This window comes from Ananas comosus, linkage group 12 (genome assembly GCF_001540865.1).
Source record: "Ananas comosus cultivar F153 linkage group 12, ASM154086v1, whole genome shotgun sequence".
NCBI lineage: Eukaryota > Viridiplantae > Streptophyta > Magnoliopsida > Poales > Bromeliaceae > Ananas > Ananas comosus.
The window spans coordinates 6,698,032-6,718,657 of record NC_033632.1 but is presented as its reverse complement, the minus strand read 5'-3'; the positions used below and the strand labels follow the sequence as shown (position 1 = coordinate 6,718,657).

The 20,626-nt window shown below is 45.7% G+C and overlaps 1 long non-coding RNA gene across 1 annotated transcript; it reads left to right on the top strand.

Moving 5' to 3' along the window:
• On the top strand, window positions 592–963 carry LOC109718169. Its single transcript, XR_002218394.1, has 3 exons — window positions 592–632; window positions 779–837; window positions 929–963. It is a non-coding gene; the product is annotated as an uncharacterized LOC109718169 (long non-coding RNA).

Genomic DNA, 20,626 nt, shown 5'->3' with positions numbered 1-20,626 from the left:
GTGACGCACTGGACCTTTGCAAATTGCAAGGTTCGAGTGTTTGTTTCGTGTTCTGAGCTTTTCCACACTCCGTGGAGGGTCGCTGACAATGTTTCGACCCATGGCTCAAACCCCGAGATTGGAGGTTTAAAACCTAGCATCAAAATCCGAAAAGTCGGATTTTTGGTCAGCTCTCGGGTAGCTTGATGCAGGGCCGTGTACCGGTATGCGGTGATGGCTGTATCAGTACAGCCATCGGCCCTGGCAGCCAGTGCGCCAACCCGAGGCTCGGGTTGGGCTGGTTCGTGGGATGTGTACCGGTACACAAACCCGTGTACCGGTACGTAGTGCAGTTTGGGCTGTTTCGTGGAGGGGTGTTTTTGCAATTGTTGCAACCTCTATAAAAGTCACTCCAGCCCCTATGGCTGCTCTTTTGAGCCCTAGACCAGAGGAGATAAGGTGAGCTCTTCCCCCCATAATTTTTTTTTCATTTTTGAGGGATTTGAGCTAGTTTTGATCTCTTTTTTCTTCTCCTTCTTGTCTTTTGTTGGTCTACCACCATTGGAGAAGCTTGGAGAGTTGGATTGGAGCTTAATTGAGGATCAAACTTCAACCCTTGAGGACTTTGAGCTTGTTTTGGAGCTTTTTGAGAGGTTGGTATCATGTATTTCCCTTTTGATACGTGATTTGATGAATTTTGCTAGAGGGAACCCTAAATTTTGGATTTTAGGGTTAGAAATGGAAATTTTGGATTTGTAGCTTCTAAAACCAAATTGATTGGTTTAGAACTTTATTTTAGGTGGGATTTGAAGGCCTCTAGCTCCCTTTTGGCATTCGTGGGAGATTTTTTAGCATTCGGTGAGTTTTCCCCACCTTAGCTTAAAAAGCTTAATGTTTGAGCTAAATGTTGTTCGTAAGGTTCTTGTGACACTTGTTTCCATACCTTTAGGGTACTAGGAGAGTGGTGGACACCCTCGTCGGAGCAAACGAAGGGTTCCGTTGTCGTCGGTAGGTTTGGCTTCATTGATATAGGAGGAAAATGCCTCCTACGTGGTTTATTGTTTTCGTATACTATAAACGCATGCATATTCATAATAAGTAGAATTTATATGAATTTTGGAGCGCCTGACACACATGCATTATGTATCATGATAATTTCACTCTATGTAGTAAAGCCATATGAGTAGTATGCATGCTATATAGCCTTTATTTGCAATTTAAAAATATGTCTCTTATGTGGGAAGTGACTAGAATTATATACTCTTAAGCATAAATGTCATGCTATGACTTAGTAAACAAAAGTGCCATAAATGGACACTCGAACTAGAAAATTGTTGAACTGCAATTTGGAGACATAGTGATAGGCCACCTAGACATCTGCTATATTCCATGTTTTAGACATGATGACATAGAGATAGGCCATTGAGACAGTTACTATATCTCGTGTTTTAGACACGATGACATAGAGGCAGGCCTTTTGGGACATGTGCTGTATTCCGGATTTTAGATCCGATGAAACAGTGATGAACCACTGGGACGTGGGACGGACTTACTCGCTTGCATGCCATTGTGCTCATTCGCACATATTTGTGAGGGTCGCTCCCTACAAGTCGGCACTCCGGAGATAGCCATCGGGACATATGCTCGCCCGTGCGGGATTGGGTGCCAAAATAGGATGCCGTGGGGGAGGCTCATTCCTAGAGTGGGGATGTTGACTACCACGAGGCCATTGTTGGCACGGCGCAGGCTGGACTACCTACGGGTAGCTTCCATAGGATTGGGTTACTGGTGACATATTGTACCTTTTGGACTTTGACTAGAATAGTAGATAATGACACATTACCATTCTAGCTTGTGATTATTGAGTTGAGCTTATACTTGTGCAATTATGCCATGGTAGTTTATTACTTATGCAAATTCGTGTTAAGTAGAGATCATGTGGTAGTTTATTACTTATGCAAATTCATGCTAAGTAGAGATCATGTGGTAGTTTATTACTTATGTAAATTCATGAAAGTAGAGATCATGTGGTAAATTAGTACTAATGAAAGTAGTCACATCATGCTATAGTAAGCTTTTATTTTAGTGAATTATTTGTTCATATTATTTTGCCCACCTTACTTACCTTACTTGCCTAGTTTTGGGCCTAGTGGTGCATTTCACTGAAGCCAGTAATTGCCCACTGGGAATTATTATTTAATAGTTCTCACGCCCTCTATTTTATGTTTTCCTTTCAGAGCCCTCTGCACCGGCGGAGGCACGGGACCGCGGCAAGAAGATCGCTAGCTAGATAGCGAGGATTCACTTTTACTCTTAGGTGGTTTTCCCTCTTTTTATGTTTTGAGAGAGCGAGGGATTTTGTTTACCATGTATAGAGACCACCTATGTACTCTTTTAGTACTTGTATTTGGATCTGTGGTTGTACTACTTTATGGTTTATTAGTGATTTTAGCTCTCTACTCTTCATATTGCTTTAGTCTCTAGATAATGTATATTGCTCTGATACTTCTAGATGTTTTCTTCTATTGTCTCTTTTAGCGTTTTGTTTTAGACGCCTTATATGTTTTAGACGTATGGCGGGTCTGTGCACGTGCCGGGCGGATTTCCGCTATGCCCCAGGGTGTGACATGAACTGTGTTCTATTTGTGGCCCGGGACGATGCGCACAGAGTTTACCTGTTTAAGCGAGGTTTGAGACCGGAAATCTTCAGGTTCGTTCAGGCGCAAAGGTTGAGGATCTTGAACGCGTCTATGGAGCAGGCTCTTTGGGTAGAGAGAGGTAATGCATCGATCCGTGAGCAGACGGAGATATAGGAGCAGGGTCAGGATAGGAAGCGCCCGGCTCCAGACAACGGAGGACAATCGAGTAGCAGGCGTCCGTCGAGACCTCCACGATCACGCTCTTAGGGTCGTGGGTCTTCGTGGCATCAGCGTTCTGGAGGACGTCGTCAGCAGAGGCAGTCACAGGAACCGCCGCAGTGTGGGATTTGTGGAGGACCACACTGGCCTCGAGAGTGTGAGCAGCGAGAGGGCCGGTGTTATGGATATGGACAGCCAGGACATATGATGGCAGTTTGTCCCCGAGTAGCATCACCAGCACCCTCATCAGCATCAGCTCAGCCTATACCGCAGCAGTCTTACGGGGAGCCACCGAGCTACCGCCAGGAGGATAGAGCATCCAGGCCACGTCAGGGTGAGCGACGACAGCAAGCTCCGAGTGGCAGAGTCTATGCAGCCCAGGTGAAGGACTCTTTAGCAGCCGATCGAGTGGTGACAGATATCATTTTGATTTTCGGCATTAGAGCTCGTACTCTTTTTGATACCGGTGCCTCACATTCTTTTGTTAGCTGAGCATTTGTATTGTTGCATGGTCTAGAGTTAGAGTCATTGTCACAAGCACGAGATGTGCAGATCCCCGACCATGTGTTACAGGTTGCAGAGTATTGTTCGTCGTGTCCGGTGCAGTTGGATTCGTGGATCATGCCCGCAGACCTGTTGGTTTTAGGTCAACTGCAGGACTTTGACGTTGTGCTCGGCATGGATTGGCTGGCGCAGTATTATGCTACTATTGATTGTGGATCGAGGACAATGACATTCCGCGAGCCAGGCCAGGAGGAGTTCACTTTTAGAGGCTGTAGGAGTACGTTGTTTGCTACCTGGATTTCTTCGGCGAGGGCTCGACAGATGATGAGTAGAGAGTGTGTCGCTTTTCTGGCGACTATTGTAGAGGTACCTACGGCGGCGCCGGGACTCGAGGATATCCCTATAGTCCGCGAGTTTCCGGATGTGTTTCCCCCAGAGTTGACGACCATGCCGCTGGAGAGGAAGATTGAGTTTGTGATTGATGTAGTTCCTAGAACTGCACCAATCTCAAAGGTACCTTATCGGATGGCACCGGCAGAGCTGAGAGAGCTAAAGGCGCAGCTTCAGGATTTGATGGATAAGGGGTATGTGAGACCCAGTGTGTCGCCATGGGGAGCGCCGGTGTTATTTGTAAAGAAGAAGGATGGTTCACTTAGATTGTGTGTGGATTACCGGGAGCTGAATAAAGTGATGATCAAGAACAAGTATCCTTTGCCGCGCATCGATGATCTGTTTGATCAGCTGCAAGGATCTTGTATCTCCTCGAAGATTAATCTCCAGCCAGGTTACCACCAGTTGAGGGTGAGGGCCGAGGATGTTTCCAAGAAAACTTTTCGGACTCGGTACGGGCATTATTAGTTTACTGTGATGCCATTTGGATTGACAAATGCCCCTGCCGCATTTATGGATTTGATGAACCGAGTGTTCAAGCCGTTTTTGGATAGATTTGTGGTAATCTTCATTAATGACATCTTGATTTACTCCTGGAGTGATACCGAGCATGATGAGCACTTGATGATTGTACTACAGCTTCTGAGAAAGAAAAAGTTGTACGCCAAGTTAAAGAAGTGCGAGTTCTGGTTGCGAGAGGTTACTTTCTTGGGCCATGTGATTTTTGCCGTTGGAGTAGCAGTAGACTGGAAGAAAATTGATGCTATTCGGGATTGGCCCAGACCGACGACGGTAATTGAGGTGAGGAGTTTCTTGGGACTGGCAGGGTATTACCGTCAGTTTGTGTAAGGCTTTGCGAAGCTTTCCACACCCCTCACTCGATTGACTCGAAAGAGGATTAGATTCATCTGGAGTGAAGACTGTCAGAAGAGCTTTGATGAGTTGAGACAGAGATTGATGTCAGCTCCTATCCTTACCCTTCAAGTGATGGGGGAAGGATTTGTGATCTACAGTGATGCATCGCACAGTGGTTTGGGCTGTGTGCTGATGCAGCATGGTAGGGTAATTGCTTATGCTTCACGGCAGTTAAAGGATTATGAGAAGAATTATCCTACGCATGACTTAGAGCTTGCTGCAGTAGTTTTTGCCCTAAAGTTGTGGCGGCATTACTTGTATGGCGAGCACTGCAAGGTTTTCACCGATCATAAAAGTCTCAAGTATCTGTTCACCCAGAGAGAGTTGAACCTGAGGCAACGCCGGTGATTAGAGTTATTGAAGGACTATGATATTAGTATTCAGTATCATCCCGGCAAGGCGAATGTGGTGGCAGATGCGTTGAGCAGGAAGGCAGTGCAGAGCTTGAGCATGTTGGTTACTCAGCAGAGGCCGTTACTTGAGGAGCTGCAGCGGTTGAGGCTCGAGATTGTATCCCTTGGGTCTATTGCGAGACTGATGTCTATGGTTTTGCAGTCCACTCTGTTGGATAGTATCCGAGAGAAACAGAGTGGAGACCCGCACTTGTTGAGGATTCGAGAGCAGCTAGAGACGGGACATGTAGAGGGTTTTGTAGTGGACAGTTCGGGAGTACTGAGGTATAGGGACCGACTGTGTGTGCCTATGAATTTAGAGATCCGAGAGAAGATTTTGAGAGAGGCTCATTATTCACCTTATACGGTTCAGCCTGGTAGAACTAAGATGTATAAGGATTTAAAGGCATAATTCTGGTGGAATGGAATGAAGCGAAACATTGGCAGATATGTGGCTCAGTGTTTGACTTGCCAACAGGTGAAGGCAGAGCATCAGGTGCCTGCCGGCAAGCTTCAGAGTCTGTTAGTGCCTGGGTGGAAATGGGAGCAGATCACGATGGACATCGTCGTGGGGTTGCCTAGAGCTCAAGGTGGTTTCGATGCTATTTGGATGATAGTGGACAGACTGGCTAAGTCTGCTCACTTCCTACAAGTTCAGACCACCTAGTCCAGGGAGAGACTCGCGCAGCTATATCTGAATGAGATTGTCAGACTACATGGTAAGCCGATGTCGATCATTTCAAATAGGGATCCGAGATTCGTGTCACACTTCTGGAGGAGTCTGCAGACAGCCTTGGGTACGCAGTTACATTTCAGCATGGTGTTTCACCCATAGACAGATGGTCAGCCAGAGCGGACCATTCAGACTTTGGAGGACATGCTAAGGGCATGTGTCCTGGACTTTGGAGGAGGGTTGCATCGACATTTGAAACTAGCTGAGTTTGCATACAACAACAGCTATCAAACGAGCATTCAGATGGCTCCGTCTGAGGCGTTGTATGGACGCAGATGTCGATTCCCTTTGTTTTGGAGTGATGTGGGTGAAAGAAAGACTTTGGGGCCTGATATTCTGATCGAAGCTGAGAGAAAGGTTAAAGCTGTGTGACAACACCTTTTGACAGCACAAAGCCGCCAGAGGAGCTACGCCGATACCAGGAGACGAGACTTAGAGTTCCAGATTGGAGATCATGTGTTTCTCAAAGTCTCGCCGTCCAGACATACGGGGATTTGGAGTGCATGGAAAGTTCAGTCCACGCTTTGTAGGCCCTTTTGAGGTATTGGAGCGAGTTGGACCAGTTGCCTAAAGGATTGCCTTACCCCCACGACTGGCCGGTATTCATGATGTTTTCCACGTCTCGGCCTTGAGGAGGTACGTGTTTGATCTCTCGCACGTGATCGACTTCACTCCGCTCGAGCTTGGGGAGGACTTGAGATATGAGGAGCGACCGGTGCGGATTTTTGCTCGTGAGACGAAGGAATTGCACAACCGGGTCATTCCTTATGTAAAAGTGCAGTGGAGTCATCACGAGGAGCGTGAGGCGACCTGAGAGCCAGAGACGGTGATGCGGGAGTCCTATCCCTACTTGTTCGAGACTCAAGTTTGAGGTATGTGTTAAGTTTCGAGGACAAAACTTTTTGTAGTAGGGAAGGATGTAGTATCCTAGGTGGAATAGGGAGTTGGTAAAAGGGCCTTTGGGTCTTTTGACGATCCTTATCAATTCCACCGCCTTAATTAGAGGTGGCAGGCAGTGGAGGAGCTTTGGAGGGTTGCTAATTTAATTTTTTTTCTTTTTTTTTCTTCTCTCTCTCTCTAGACTTTGAACGTGAGTTGGGTGGAGACTTCGGTTGGGGTTTGGATCGACGTCGACTTCGCGCCGGCGAGCCGTTTGAGCCTACGTGCGTCGTGGTAGCGTCGTTGGAGGCCGGGAGAGCGCGGAATTTCTTCTCCTATCGACTTCTCGCAGTTGTTGGATTAGCGTTCGAGGTGGGTTAATCATTGGGTTTCTACTCCTAAGCCTAGTTCACAGCATGTATTTTTGGGTCTTCGTATATCTTGTTTATTTTAGCTCGAATTCGTAATTGGCATGTTTATATGTGGAATCTAAGTTTGGAGCATAAAGTAATAATTTTAGACAATTTATACATGTTGGACGTGGATTTGACTTAGGAGAAAACTAGCGATTCTACACTGTCATATGTTAACACTACCAGATTTAGCTCTAGGAGCCGTAATTGTTTGTATCGCCGCAGTTTGTAGGCGAGGGATACCCAGGATAGTGTAGAATAATTTTACGCTCGTGCTGGGATGCCGAGCTTATTTTTATAGTATTGTTCAGACTATTCCAGATTGTCGACTGCCGTTGAAGTTGACGGTGGACTCAGATTACTGTTTTTGTATCAGATTGTGCCGAGGGCACGTGCGTTTTGGTTGTTAGACCTGTTATACCCTGTTTACTTGATTTTAGTCTGTGAGAGCCTGATTGAGCTCGACAGAGACATGCTTGCATACTCGGTTGGCTAACGCCAATGAGTGCCACTCCGGAGTCGGGTTTTGTGCTTTTGCGTTGGTGTCGTAGTGTCCTGGTTGGACTTGCTCTCCCCGGACTACTTAGTGTGGAGGTAGGTTTAGCTTCGATAGGCGGGACGGGTGTGTTCACAGTCCCTGAGACGGGTATGTTTACAATCCCTAGTGAGATTGGGTCAGGATTGACATTTACTACAGATGGTTAGTGTTAGTGTAGTGATATTTAGCTGTAGATTTTTTTCAGCTTTTCCTACTATTTCTGTTTACTTCTGTAGTCTTGGTGGGTGAACCAATGATTTTTTAGGGCGGTACCCACTGAGCACTACTTCTTTTGTAGTAGTTCTCATGCTCAGTTATTACCTTTCGTTTTGCAGAGCCGTCGTCTGCAGCTGTTGCTGCTGCTGATCTTGATCGTGGCAAGAGCGTCGCGAGTTAGAGCCCTACCAGACGAGCCAGAACTAGTGGAGTATCAGCTACAGATAGTTGTAGTTTTTGAGTTCATATACATACTATTGTTGTACCTCGATGGGCGAGCTGTTTGTATATCTGGATGTTTGTATGTATAGTGAACTTCAGTTTTATATATCTCATTTCTTTTAGCAGCTCTATACTATTAATTGTAGTATTGTATGATTACAGATACAACTATCGTTTCGTATACAGAAAAAATTTCTTTGTATACTGCGGATTTGTCGGCGTGCCCGGGGAACGAGTAATCCGGGGCGTGACACACGCGATGCAGCGGATAGATAATAGAAACAAATTTAAAAATTAAAAAAAAAATTATATTTACAACTTATTAATATATAGAAAACTATACCATGTTAAGTACAGCTAATTTACATGACTAAATTCAACTGTTAAAAAAATAAAATTATAGCTAGAACCCACTAATTGATAGAATATTAATATAGTAGATGTAATTAAATGTTGCACCTTGAATGTAATTAGAGGAGTGGGGAGGTGAAGGATTAGGTGTTGAGAAGAGGAGAAGGTGATTTGATTTAAAGTTAAGCTATGAGAATGAAAGGTAATATGCCACGTGGCAAAAAATATTGTGACTTCATATAGGTTTAGAGATATGTGAGGCTTATAAATTATAGGGATAGCTAAGACGAAGGACACAATAGAAAGTTGTATATTAATTCTGTTTTACTAAATAATTGAGTACTAGTGTTTTTGAGAAATCTTTGTCCGTCTCTTTTCTCCATGTTGCATATTAACCACTGGATGCGAATGTCCGGACTAGCAATATAGAGCAAGATTTGTCCTTCTTCACAGAAGAAGGCGAGTGTCGCACGAATTTTACGAACAAAAATGCTAAATTTGTGATAGTTGGTACCAAAGCTGGTTTGAACAAGAAATTCGAAACAAAAGTATTTCATTTCCGAATGAATGCCGTTGAGCGCTTTCCAACTAAGTTCCATTGAATTCTACTTCTATTTGATTCCAAAAAGCATGCAAACGTTATTGCTCTACAGGTCATGTAAAAAAAAAAAAAAAAAAACGGGAAACAAAAAGTTACGGCAATGCCTATCAATTTTATATTTTCAATTTAAAATTTATAATCTAAATTTAAAATTTAAAATATTAAATATTTAAACTTTAAAATTAAAAATAAGAATAAAAATTAAAATTAAAATTAAAATTAAAATTAAAATTGAATTTAAAATTTTAAAATATTAAAAATTTAAATTTAAAATTTTGAGATTTATAATTTAAAAATTAAAACCGATAATTACATTTTAAATTTTAAATTTTAATTTTAAATTTATATTTAAAATTTTGAATTTAATATTAAATTTGAACATTAATGTGTAAGGAAATGGCATAAATTCCAAATATAATAAATCGGCTTTGATGTATAGGGCATGCCTGATAATTACATAAACCAATCAACTTTATCTTTTAGGCGCGATTGCCCAAGCAATCACCATATTTGACCACCAAGCCGTTGAAATGCTTGGTTAAGTAATAACTTGTTAAGGAACCCATGCTACGAAACGGGTTCATTTATCTTTTTTATAAATAATTAATAAATAATTAAATATATTTTTTATAAAGTAAATAATAATATATTTTAATTAATTAAATAAGAAAATAAATATATAAACAATTTTCTTTTTTAGGAAAAAATAAATACATAACATATTTAGCAAGTAATATACTAATAATATATAGTTAAACTGTGCATGTATCAAAACCTGTATTTGAATATTCAAATTATTTGTATCAACTTTGACATAAAAATCAATTAAAATTAGTATGAGTCTATAACTCTTTTAAAGCTTAAAAACTAAATAGGGAAAAAAAAAACTTGTGTGAGCTCAAATTCTCAAATAGGAAAATCTTTATTTAGAAATACCAATTTATATATGTTTCGAAATCAAAGAAAAAAGATTTCAAAATTGGTAGGGGAAAAAAGTACATATTCGATGAACTACCAATTTCGATTAGTAAAAAAATTTTACCTAATATTTTTATCAAAATTTAAAAATTATATTGGCCAAAAAAAAATTTTGCTTAAATCAAATCCTAAAAATAAATAGATCCCTTATTAGAAATGCCAATATATATATATATATATATTATATATATATTTATATATATTATAATTATATATTATATAAATAATATTATTATATATATACACGAAATCAAAACGAAAAGTTTTCAAAATCACAAAAATATAAAATTCATGTGTATAAATTATAAGAGGAGAAAAAAAAGAAGAAAACTCCACAAAAACTCTAAACCTCAGTTAGACTGTGGGCCCACAGTAAAAAGCATTAGGGTGGGGAAAAACACCGCACAGAGGAGCCGGCGCGGAGGAGCGCGGCTCAGGCTCGCCCTGCGACCCCACGCCACCCAAGCCCGCGCCACCCAAACCCGCTCGCGCCGCTCGCTGTCGCGCCGTCCGACACCAACGGCGGTGCCGCCGCGCTCCCGCCCTCGCGGCCCTCTCGCCGACCGCCACGTTTCAAGGCAGGCGGCTCGCGAACCGGACGCCGCTACACCCCCCCCCGCCGCGCCCACTTGCAGCCACCCCTGCTGGCGCCACTCCCCCGCGCCCACGCCATCCACCCGCGCCAACCCTCGCGACCCTCTCGCCGGCCGACACGTGGCGCCCCAGGAACGCTCCGGTTCCCAAATCATAAGTTTATAAATTTTAGGAAAACTTCAAAAATCCCTCCTGTGGTTTTGTAGTTTCTCACTTTGCCCCCCTGTGGTTTAAAATGTATCAATTTGCCCCCATGTGATTTTTTTTTCTTATTTTCTTATCAATTTCATTATTTTTTTCTTAAATCAGTGATAAAGTTCAAATTAAAGGGTACTAAAATAAATATTTGATAAATCTAGATGGGTATCTGAAGTTTTTTGTATATAATTTAATGAAATATTAACGAAAAAGCTATCGAAAAGATAAAAACAAAACCACAGGGGAACAATTTGATACATTTTAAATCATTGGGGGGCAAAGTGAGAAACTACGAAACGGTTTGTGAAGTTTTCCTTTTTTAAAAAAAAAAAAATTTTTGGGAGCGGGGGACGACTCAAAACACATTTTGATCCACCGCGCCTCCTCCTAGTCTATTGGTAGGTACTCAGAATGTCTGTATACCTACCCTAAATCTTTATTACTCGTTAAGGTATTTGTCATTATCAAAAATACACCAATAACAACAACAACAACAACTAATATTTCCTAATGGAGAAACAAGGTAAGGAGAAGCTGGAGAAGCTGGTAGAGAAGAGCTCGGGGAAGCAGGCCTTAAACATAGTGGGGCAAGGTAAGGAGAAGCTGAAGGCTCATCCAAGCAGCAAGTTGGGTGGTGTTCGGGTGGGGAAAGGTAAGGAGAAGCTGAATGCTGATTCAAGCAGCAAGCTGGGTGTTCGGGAGCCGGGGACCTCTGGGAACGCACTTTCCTCCATTAATGGAGTTAATGCAACCAACTACCTTCGACTTACCACCAACGAAGCCCACGACTGTGCCAAAAAAGTTCTCTGGGCGGACAAGCGTGGCAGAGCATTAACTGAGATCTTCTACTTCAAGAAGGATGACGCCTCACACCTCGCCCTAGGGACACACACCCCCTCCCAACCTCAGACGAAGGCAAAACAGAGGACAACAGACATTCCGAGGCCCGGAGACAATCTTCGGACAACCGGACATTACAGCAGCTACCACTCTACAACCCCGCTCCCACCTCCTGCAACTCTGCCCCCACCACACCTTACGAAGACTTACAGAGAAGCCTTGCTCACCCCTGTCCCACCACGTCTGACTCGTCCTCGCACCACCCAGGGTCATTCACCCAATCCTCATCCAACTTCCGGCCGCTTCTCCTTCAAGGGCCGGTGCTTCCGGTGCTTGGGAAGGGACCACAGAGCTTACACCTGCCGTGACCTGTTGCGGTGCACCAGGTGATTCAAGGCAGGCCACAAAGCCCGGTCTTGCATGAAGCGCTTGCCCACGAACAACTACAGGGCCATGCACGCCGCCTATCTCAGCACCTTCATCCCTCTTTCCGAGGACTTCTTTGTGCGCCAAGCTCGCCGTCGTAACGCCATTCTGGTTGATGTAGTTCCACCAGCATCCCTCGGCCACTTCCCCCAAGAGACCATCGCCAACGGACTTACGAGCCGCTTCGGTGGATACCCGTCTGATTTTCATGTTGCTCGATACAGGCAACAGGAGTTCATTGCGTTCCTCCCTGAATGGGTGCAAGCAGAGCACCTCACCCGCCGGGAGATCCTCAGACTGGGAGAACTATGCCTTCGCTGCTTCGCTTGGGATCCCTACCGCGGCGCCCGACAGCCGCTTATGATTTTCAATGTCTGGATCCGGCTGGTTAGACTTCTATATGAGTGCTGGTCCTCCCGTACTGTAGCGGCCATCGTTGGCGACTTCGGTCGATTCGTCAGGGCAGACGACTTTAGCATCCGAATGGTAGACCTTTCTAGCTACCGATGTCTCATTACTGTTAACCATCTCCACGACATACCGAAAAACATCGAGATCAACTTCGGCGACTCGTCGATCTTGGTGCTTATCCAGATTGAAAGATAGGCTCGCTCCGAAGTACAAGGTGGTGGCGGACCTCCACCCAATGAGCGTTCGGGTATATGTCGTGGAGGGGCTTCGACAGAGAGATGGGAAAGGACTGAGGAAGAGGGAGGCGACGTTCCGCCCGCACCACGTCGAAACGGAGACGGTTATGCCGAGGAGCAAGCGAAAGGCCAGCACGATCGCCGTGAGGAGCAAGGAGAAGCCCAAGCGGATGAGGACTTGGAGGATGAACCGAGGGAACTGGAGGAAGCCGAACCTATCATTCTGAGCGGTAGAGTATCGCGTGGCGCGCCGGTTTCGCGATCCTCTGCTGTGGCCCGTCTGGCAGGAGCGGCAGTGGAAGGCCGAGCGGCGGACGGTCGTGTGGCAGCCCATCTGATCGGAGCAGCGGTGCTGAGCCGTGCGGCGGTCGGCCGTGTGGCAGGCCTCCCGACCGGAGCGACGGCGCAGCGCCATGCGGCGGCCGGCCGTCTAGCCTAGGTTGCAACGGGTCGCTGTAGCACGCTGTCCGATACGAAGGGTGCACCAGGTCCGAGGCGGCTAGAGAGTAGCAGGACTCCCGGGTTTTGCTTGGAAATGGAAAGGGGTTTGATTAAGGACATGGTGTCCTGCGTTAACCCACCTTGGGTAGCTAGAGTTAAGCTTTTTTTCTCGAACTGTGGCTCGCCTCGGAAGGTGGAGACTATGGAAAAAGTCTGCGGGAGGTCAGAGGTATTAAATGCTTCCGGTCTTCCCTCGGGGCCTATGTCACGTTTGATGATCTCGGTTTATTGGTCCTCACCCACCTCCCGTTCTATTCTGGTGACACTGGGCCCTTCCCGTGGTGGGATTTCTGTTGATTGGGCTAATGGGCCCCAATTGGGAATTCGGGCTCAGCCCTTCTTTCCTGCTTCGAATAAGCCAGGGAGGGGCGGCTTGTTTAAGCAACTAGCCCGCGGCCCGCCTGTCCACATTAAGCTTGGTTGCGGGGGTTTGGCCCAGCCATGGGGGGGATTGATCAAGCGTTTGGCCCACTGGTCGGTAGCCCAAGCTAAGCCTGGTTGCGGGGTTCCCTCGCAATTGTCGGATGGCGAGGCAAGCGTGGAAGCTAGCGATTGTTTTTTCAATCAGGCTCTGGGGGGAAAGGAAGTTGACATGAGTAGCTGTGAGCTTAATCCAGTTATCGTTCCAATCATCGAGGGGTCGACGCATTCTGAAGTCTGCGGGGATGCTACTGATCTTCAAGCCGATCTGTACCCACGGCCGGCAACGGGGGGAGCTCTTGGTGGTACGGTAGAACATACGAGTTTGGTAGCATCCGTACCAGTGCTTCCTAGAGCTTTATGTGCGACTCCTCCTATAAAGGTACCAAGAGCGAGCAATCGCCTCGCTGCGTCCACCAAAAACTCTATTTTGTCCAAGGCAATGATAAGGAAGACCAAACTGCGCGAAGGCGAGTTGGCGGTTGGGCGTAAAGCCACTGGGGCGAAGACCATCACCAAGGCCGCTCGTTGTGGGGTGATTGTTACTGAGTGTGAGGCAAGGAACCTCATTGTGTTCCTGAACGAAGATTGGTAGGCTGGACGCCCTTTCTCTGTTTTGGGTTTTTAGTTTCTGTGGGTCCGAGTTAAATAAATGTGTTTCTCAAGAAGCTGAAGGAGCATCAGGGGAACTTATCACGGCGTGGAGTTCCCGCTTTTTCGCGTGCTCAGAAGTGATCGTGAGGACATATTCTATTACAACCCTCCTTTCTTCTGTAACGAGTGGCGCAACTTTTTACCTTACGAACGTCTATGGTCCCGCCTCTTAGGATGGTAAGAAAGATTTCTTTGTGAAATTGGCTCAACTCCAGGAACATTGTGTGGGCAAGTGGATCATCTGTGGTGATTTTAACTGTACTAGAGGGCAAGATGAGCGGAGGGGAAAGCCTTGGAGTATCAGGGCCACTGAATTGTTCAATAAACTGATTAATGGGCTTGCCTTGATCGATCCACCTATGGCTAACCAATCTTACGCACCTTCAAGCGAATCCAACATTTGCGAGACTTGACCGCTTTTTAGTCTCAACCGAATAGGACCAGGATTTCCCTCTCTGAAGAGTTGAAGCATTACCGAGAATCATGTCTGACCATTGCCCTATACTACTAACCGCGGAGAACTGCACCAGGGCAAAAAGCAAGATCTTTCGGTTTGAGGAAGCTTGGCTAAACCATGAGGGATTCTCGTCTAAACTTCCTGTTTGGTGGGGGGAGGGTTCGCAGGGTAATCTGAACAAGTCGGCGGTTTTAACTTTCACAGGCAAACTTCGACACTGCCGCATTGGTATCAAGGAGTGGTGTGCTAATGAGTTTTACAGTGTTAGAAGAGTTAAGAATCAGCTTATGGACGAAATTCAGAAAGTCAACATAGCGAAGGAGCAAGGCGATCTATCGCAAGATCTAAGATCTAGGAGATTGGAACTAAAGGATAAGCTGAGAAAGGTCTTAAACGACGAAGCCTTAAACGACGAAGCCTCACTCTGGAGATCTTGGGCTAAACAGCACTGGTTGCGGGAGGGAGATGGTAACACGAGGTTCTTCCATTCAGTAGCTAACGGTAGACGTAGAGCTAACTGGATTGGCTCTACCAGTGATAACGGTGCTAGTCATCAGTCCTAGGAGGAGAAACAAAAGTATTTTTATCATTTCTTCAAGGCTCTCTTTACTCCTGAGGAGCCGACCCCTACTTCTTTTGGAGATTGGGCCACGTTATTTTGGTCCAATCGCATCGACGCTCCCAATCTAGCGCAGTTATCTGAACCATTCAGCCTAGAGGAAATCAGACTAGCAGTTTTTCAACTAGGGAGTGATAAGGCGCTAGGCCCGGATGGATTTTCAATGAAATTCTATCAAATGTTTTGGGAGGACATCTTTAGTGTGTTCCAGGAGATGTTTAAGGGCAGGCACTCCTCGGCCCCATTCGATTACGCCTTTATTTGCTTGATCCCCAAGAAGGAAGGGGCGACACAGCCAATCGATTTTCGTCCAATAAGCTTGCTGAATGGGATCCAAAAAATCCTGTCTAAGGTTTTGGCGAATAGACTACAACAGGTGATGAAGGGCCTGATATCCCTAAATCAATCTGCGTTTCTGAAAGGAAAAAATATTACTGACGCAGATGTAGCCATTTCGAAACTTATTGGATGGGGTAGTAAAAGAGCTGTAGACGGAGTAGGGGTTAAGGTAGACTTTGAAAAGGCGTACGACAAGATTCACTGGCCATTCCTTTTTCAAGCGTTACGGTGGTGGGGTTTTAGTGACAGGTGGTGCTGCTGGATCGAATCGTGCGTGTGTTATGTGAAAGTAGCAATACTTGTGAACGGGGAGCCGACCAGATGGATTAAGACGAAGAGAGGCGTAAGGCAGGGGGATCCGCTGTCGCCCTATCTTTTCTTATTGGTGGCAAAGTGCCTGGCTCGATTGACCAAGGAGGCAATTTCTAACAACCTAATCAAAGGGATCGGTCCTTCTGAGGCAAGTAAGGTCACCCTCATTCAGTTCGCAGACGACACCTTCTTCTTCTGCGAGGCGCGAAGCAGGTATTTGAAAAATCTCAGGTTCGTATGGCGGCTTTTCGAATGGGCTTCGGGCATGAAAATCAACAGGGAGAAATCGGAGCTCTACTACCTCGGACGGGAGGTCAGTAAGGGGACTAGACTAGTAAACATCCTAAAGTGTAAAGTGGGCACTCTTCCGACTAAGTATTTGGGATTACCTCTCTCTCCCAAACCGCCATCCAAGGAGATTTGGAGGGAGGTCATCCAAAAGCTGCAGTATAGGATAGGGGGTTGGCAAGCCAAACTTCTGTCTAGAGGGGGCAGACTTATTCTGGTTAACGCGGTACTCACCAACCTTCCTCTATATTTTCTATCGGTGTTCAAGGCTCCCTCGTGGGTGATTAAACGTATTGAAGCATTAAGAAGGGATTTTTTTTGGAACGCCGGGCGTAAACACCCCGACAAGGGATGCTTAGTGGCCTGGAAAAATGTTTGCAAGACCAAGAAGGAAGGCAGTCTAGGTATCCTGGACGTCGCACTCATGAACCAAGCATTGCTGACTAAATGGTGGTGGAAATTCCACACAGCTCCTAACCTTCTGTGGAATAAGTTAATACGGGAACTGTATTATCGTCGAAGAGTACCTCTGAGGGAAGGTAGATTCTTCCGACCGTTTTCAAATTGGTGGAAGGGTATTCTTGGTACCAAGGCTATCTTCAGTTGGGGTGCGGCTTATAAACTGGGAGACGGGAGTACCATCGATTTCTGGCTGGACCGATGATGTAGGGAGAAAACGTTGAACCTAAGTTGTCCGGAAGCTTATCTTATGGCAGGGGGGAAAATGTTAGAGTTAGGGATTGCATTACAGAGGGTAACTGGAATTGGATCAAAGATCTTGGGGATCGACATTAGACATTTGCAAGGGCAGATACCATGCCTCTCGGAGCTAGAAGAAAGGGTAGCTCGCTTCTCCGTCGAACATCAATCGAACATGATCCAATGGCGGTGGAATTCGGATGGACACTTTACGGTTAAATCGACTTATTTGGCACTTACGGATGGTGGGACAAGAGACGCACGTGCCTCCAACATCTGGAATCTCAAAATCCCACTGAAGGTAAAAGTGTTTAGCTGGTTGGTGCTCAAGAAAAGGTTGCTCACACGTGATAAACTAGTTAAGAGGTGATGGTTGGATGACCCTATCTCTATACTATGCGGCTCAGACGAGGAGTCAGTGAACCACCTATTTACCCAATGCGTGTTCGGTAAGTTTATCTTAGTGTCAGGGGTGGACGATGTTCGGTCTCACGACCTGGGGGACGACGTGAATCTTGTATGGGATAGGTGGATGGGCAGATGGGATCGCCTAATGAAGCGAACTAGACTTATTGTGCTAGTAGGCTGCTGGTGGGTTATATGGAAGGTCAGAAACGACACACTGTTTAGGAACACTGCCCCCAGCCCTGAGTTAGCGGTGCTCAGACTGAAGCTTCTAGTGAAGGAGTGGGATTCCCTCCTTGTGTCGTAGTGCTCAGACTCAAGTTTTTTTTTTTTTTTTTTTTTTTTTTTTTTTTTGCCTAGGCTTTCCTGTTCTCGGGGCCTGGCTGCCCCACATTTGTAGGCTAATTCATCAGTCCAATGAATGAAGCGGGTAGCATGCTACCTTTTTCTAAAAAAAAAATCTTTATTACTCGTTCGACTCCGTAACCTTCGCCCCCCGGCCTCCCAAAAAAAAAACCAAAAAAAAAAAAAAAAAGAATCGCTCGTCAAAAAGTTTTTTCTTCTCACCCCTGCGGCGCTGCCACCGACCCCAGCACCCATCCCTTTCCCTGCCCCTCTTCTCTTCCAGCCGCTCGCCGAACGCCATCGGAAGCCCCCGCACGGCCGCATCGAAGATCGGGTTCTTCGCTCTTCAGAAATCAGAACCCTCCTCGTCGCCTCTTCCGCTTCCGCTTCCGCTTCTGCTCTCCAACGATAGATCAGTAATCGGGTGGTTCTTTACAAACCAGGTACGAATCGTCTGAATTTTTATGCTTTAGTTTCTCTCTCTCTCTTTCCTTCATTTCATCTTCTCTTAATTTTTATGCTGACTGTATGGTTTTGAGTAACAGCACCATGACTACAAAATGTAGCATCATTGTGAACATACATGCATTTATTAAGATTCATTACTTTTTTTTTTATCTTTAATCTCTACAGCATGCATGAATATTCTAAGATACCATAGATATTCTTAAAAAAAAATAATCAGCAAATAAGGTTTTAATCCCTCAAAAGGTTGATATGCCCAGCAGGTTGTGGGTAAGGTTCGAAAGTCACAAGCGTATGCATTGATTAGAAACCAAGGGAGATCTAGCAAACTTAACAAAGGCTAAAAAACATGGGTGTTAACTGGCAATACTGTGAATTTCCGATGATTTTGGAGAAATAGCAATATGGAGATACAGATTTGAGTTTTCATTCTTCGATAAGAATATACAAACATTGTTGATAATATGATTACAGAAAAAGAATCTGCAAAACATATCTAAAAAGAGAGAAATCATCTTACATTTACATGTTATTATATATGTACCTCACTATAAAATGAGAAGACCTGAGGAATTAGGGTTTGAAGATGTCTAACTTTAAGATTTTCTGCTCCTAACATTTGTCTTAGATTGTGTCAAGCTCCCAAGTGGGATCAGTATAGGGAACCTCTCCATTCCTACGAAGTTCTTAGTAAACAATTTTTATTAATCAAGAACTACAAATCTCATCTTTAGATGATTGGAAAACCTTTTTTCTCACTATTTCTAGGAAATAATAATGCAGTGAAACAAATGCATGCTTGTCATTCACATATTAATCCTTGATATGTCAAGTTTCTTGAAGAACATACCAGTCCATTTATTAGTAAAAAATAATATATACTAATATATATATATATAGAGAGAGAGAGAGAGATTTCGGCTACTATACTATCGATAGTACCAAGCCTGTGGTACTATTGAGTTTCTACCGTTAGATCTACCCTTTGATCATTTCCACCCGTTAGATTATACTATTAAATCAACCACTGTAAGGACTGAGATTTTGACAGTGCAATTAGACTCTCTGTTGACGATGTTTATGTGTGTAATTTAATTACATAAGCACACGTCAAATTTCAGGCAAAACCGAGCTAAAGTGGAGAAGTTATGAGACCCGGAAGTTCGACTTAAGTGAATAGTAACTCCGGTTTTCCGGAGAAGCCACGAAGCAAACTTGGCCTCTGGCGCGTACAGACCTCCGAACATAGTGGTCCAATAGCTCGTTTCGAACCTCTCGACTATACTGGAACCATTGGCGCTGACAGAATCGGATTCTGATGCACGGTTATCGAGAAAAAGGAATTTTATCAAAAAGAGGGTTCCCGCTCTTTGCTATTCGTGCGTTTTAAAGCTCCGCGTGCTCTGTGCTTGTGACCTGGGGTTAGGTGAGAGTTGTTTCTGATACCTACTGGTGGTAGGGAATTCAAATTTGAATTTGAATTAAAGGTTTTAGAGTTTATGCTTGGGTATATGTGCGATATACGGATTAATTAGAGAGCGGATGGGTTCCGTCGCGAATCCGTGACCAAATCTGACGAAACAAGATGGTAGTTTGGATGCCCTCGTTGTGCTGAACGCGATGGTGCGATCCGTTCGGAAATCCGATGAACGGATTGCCGGATATTGCAAATGTTCGCTGAGGGGTCAAAGCGGCTAAACGGATAAATCGCGGAAAGACCCTATATTTTATGTGTCATTTCACGTGATATCGAATGTGGAGCGTCTTGTGTGCTATTCACTGCGGCAGGGGGCTGGATTGTAAATAATAGACTTTGGAGGGTTCTCGCAAAGTGACAATTGGCATAAATCGGGCATCTAGGGTTTCGCCATTATTCTTTTGGCTGCCATAATCACCTGACTAACCCTAGCCGCCCCACTCCTCCCGCCAATCAGTGCGCACACCCGGCCCCGACGAGCAGCTCCGCCGCCGAAAAGGCACCCCGGGTCGTCTCTCGATTCCCCTCTAGCCCGGACAAGCCGCGTCTTCGATCGTTGTGCTCGGGGAACGTCAAAGCCGAGCACCATCTCCCCAGGCCGAGACCAAGCTCCGGCGCCCTTCCCGCCGTCCCCGTCGTCCCGCGTCGCCGCCGGCCGCCGTCCAGGCTCGCGGCCCACCTGCGTCACCCAGGCCGAGCCTGGGTGATCTCGGTATCCCCGAGCGCCGACGCCTCCCTCGCGCCGCGCCGCCCTCTGTCGGCCCCGGCAACCTCCGGCAACCCGGCCGGCTCGTTCCCCCGCCGTCCCGCGCGCCGCCGGCCGCCGCTGGGACAACCTGCGGCCGCCCAGACCTGTGCGGGCGAGGTTGGCCGCTCGGCTTCCACGTTTCGCGCGCCACGAGGGGTGCACCGCCTTACCTCGGCCTCCGCCGCCGGTTCGTCCCTCCGTCCGACCTCTCACATCTCTCTCT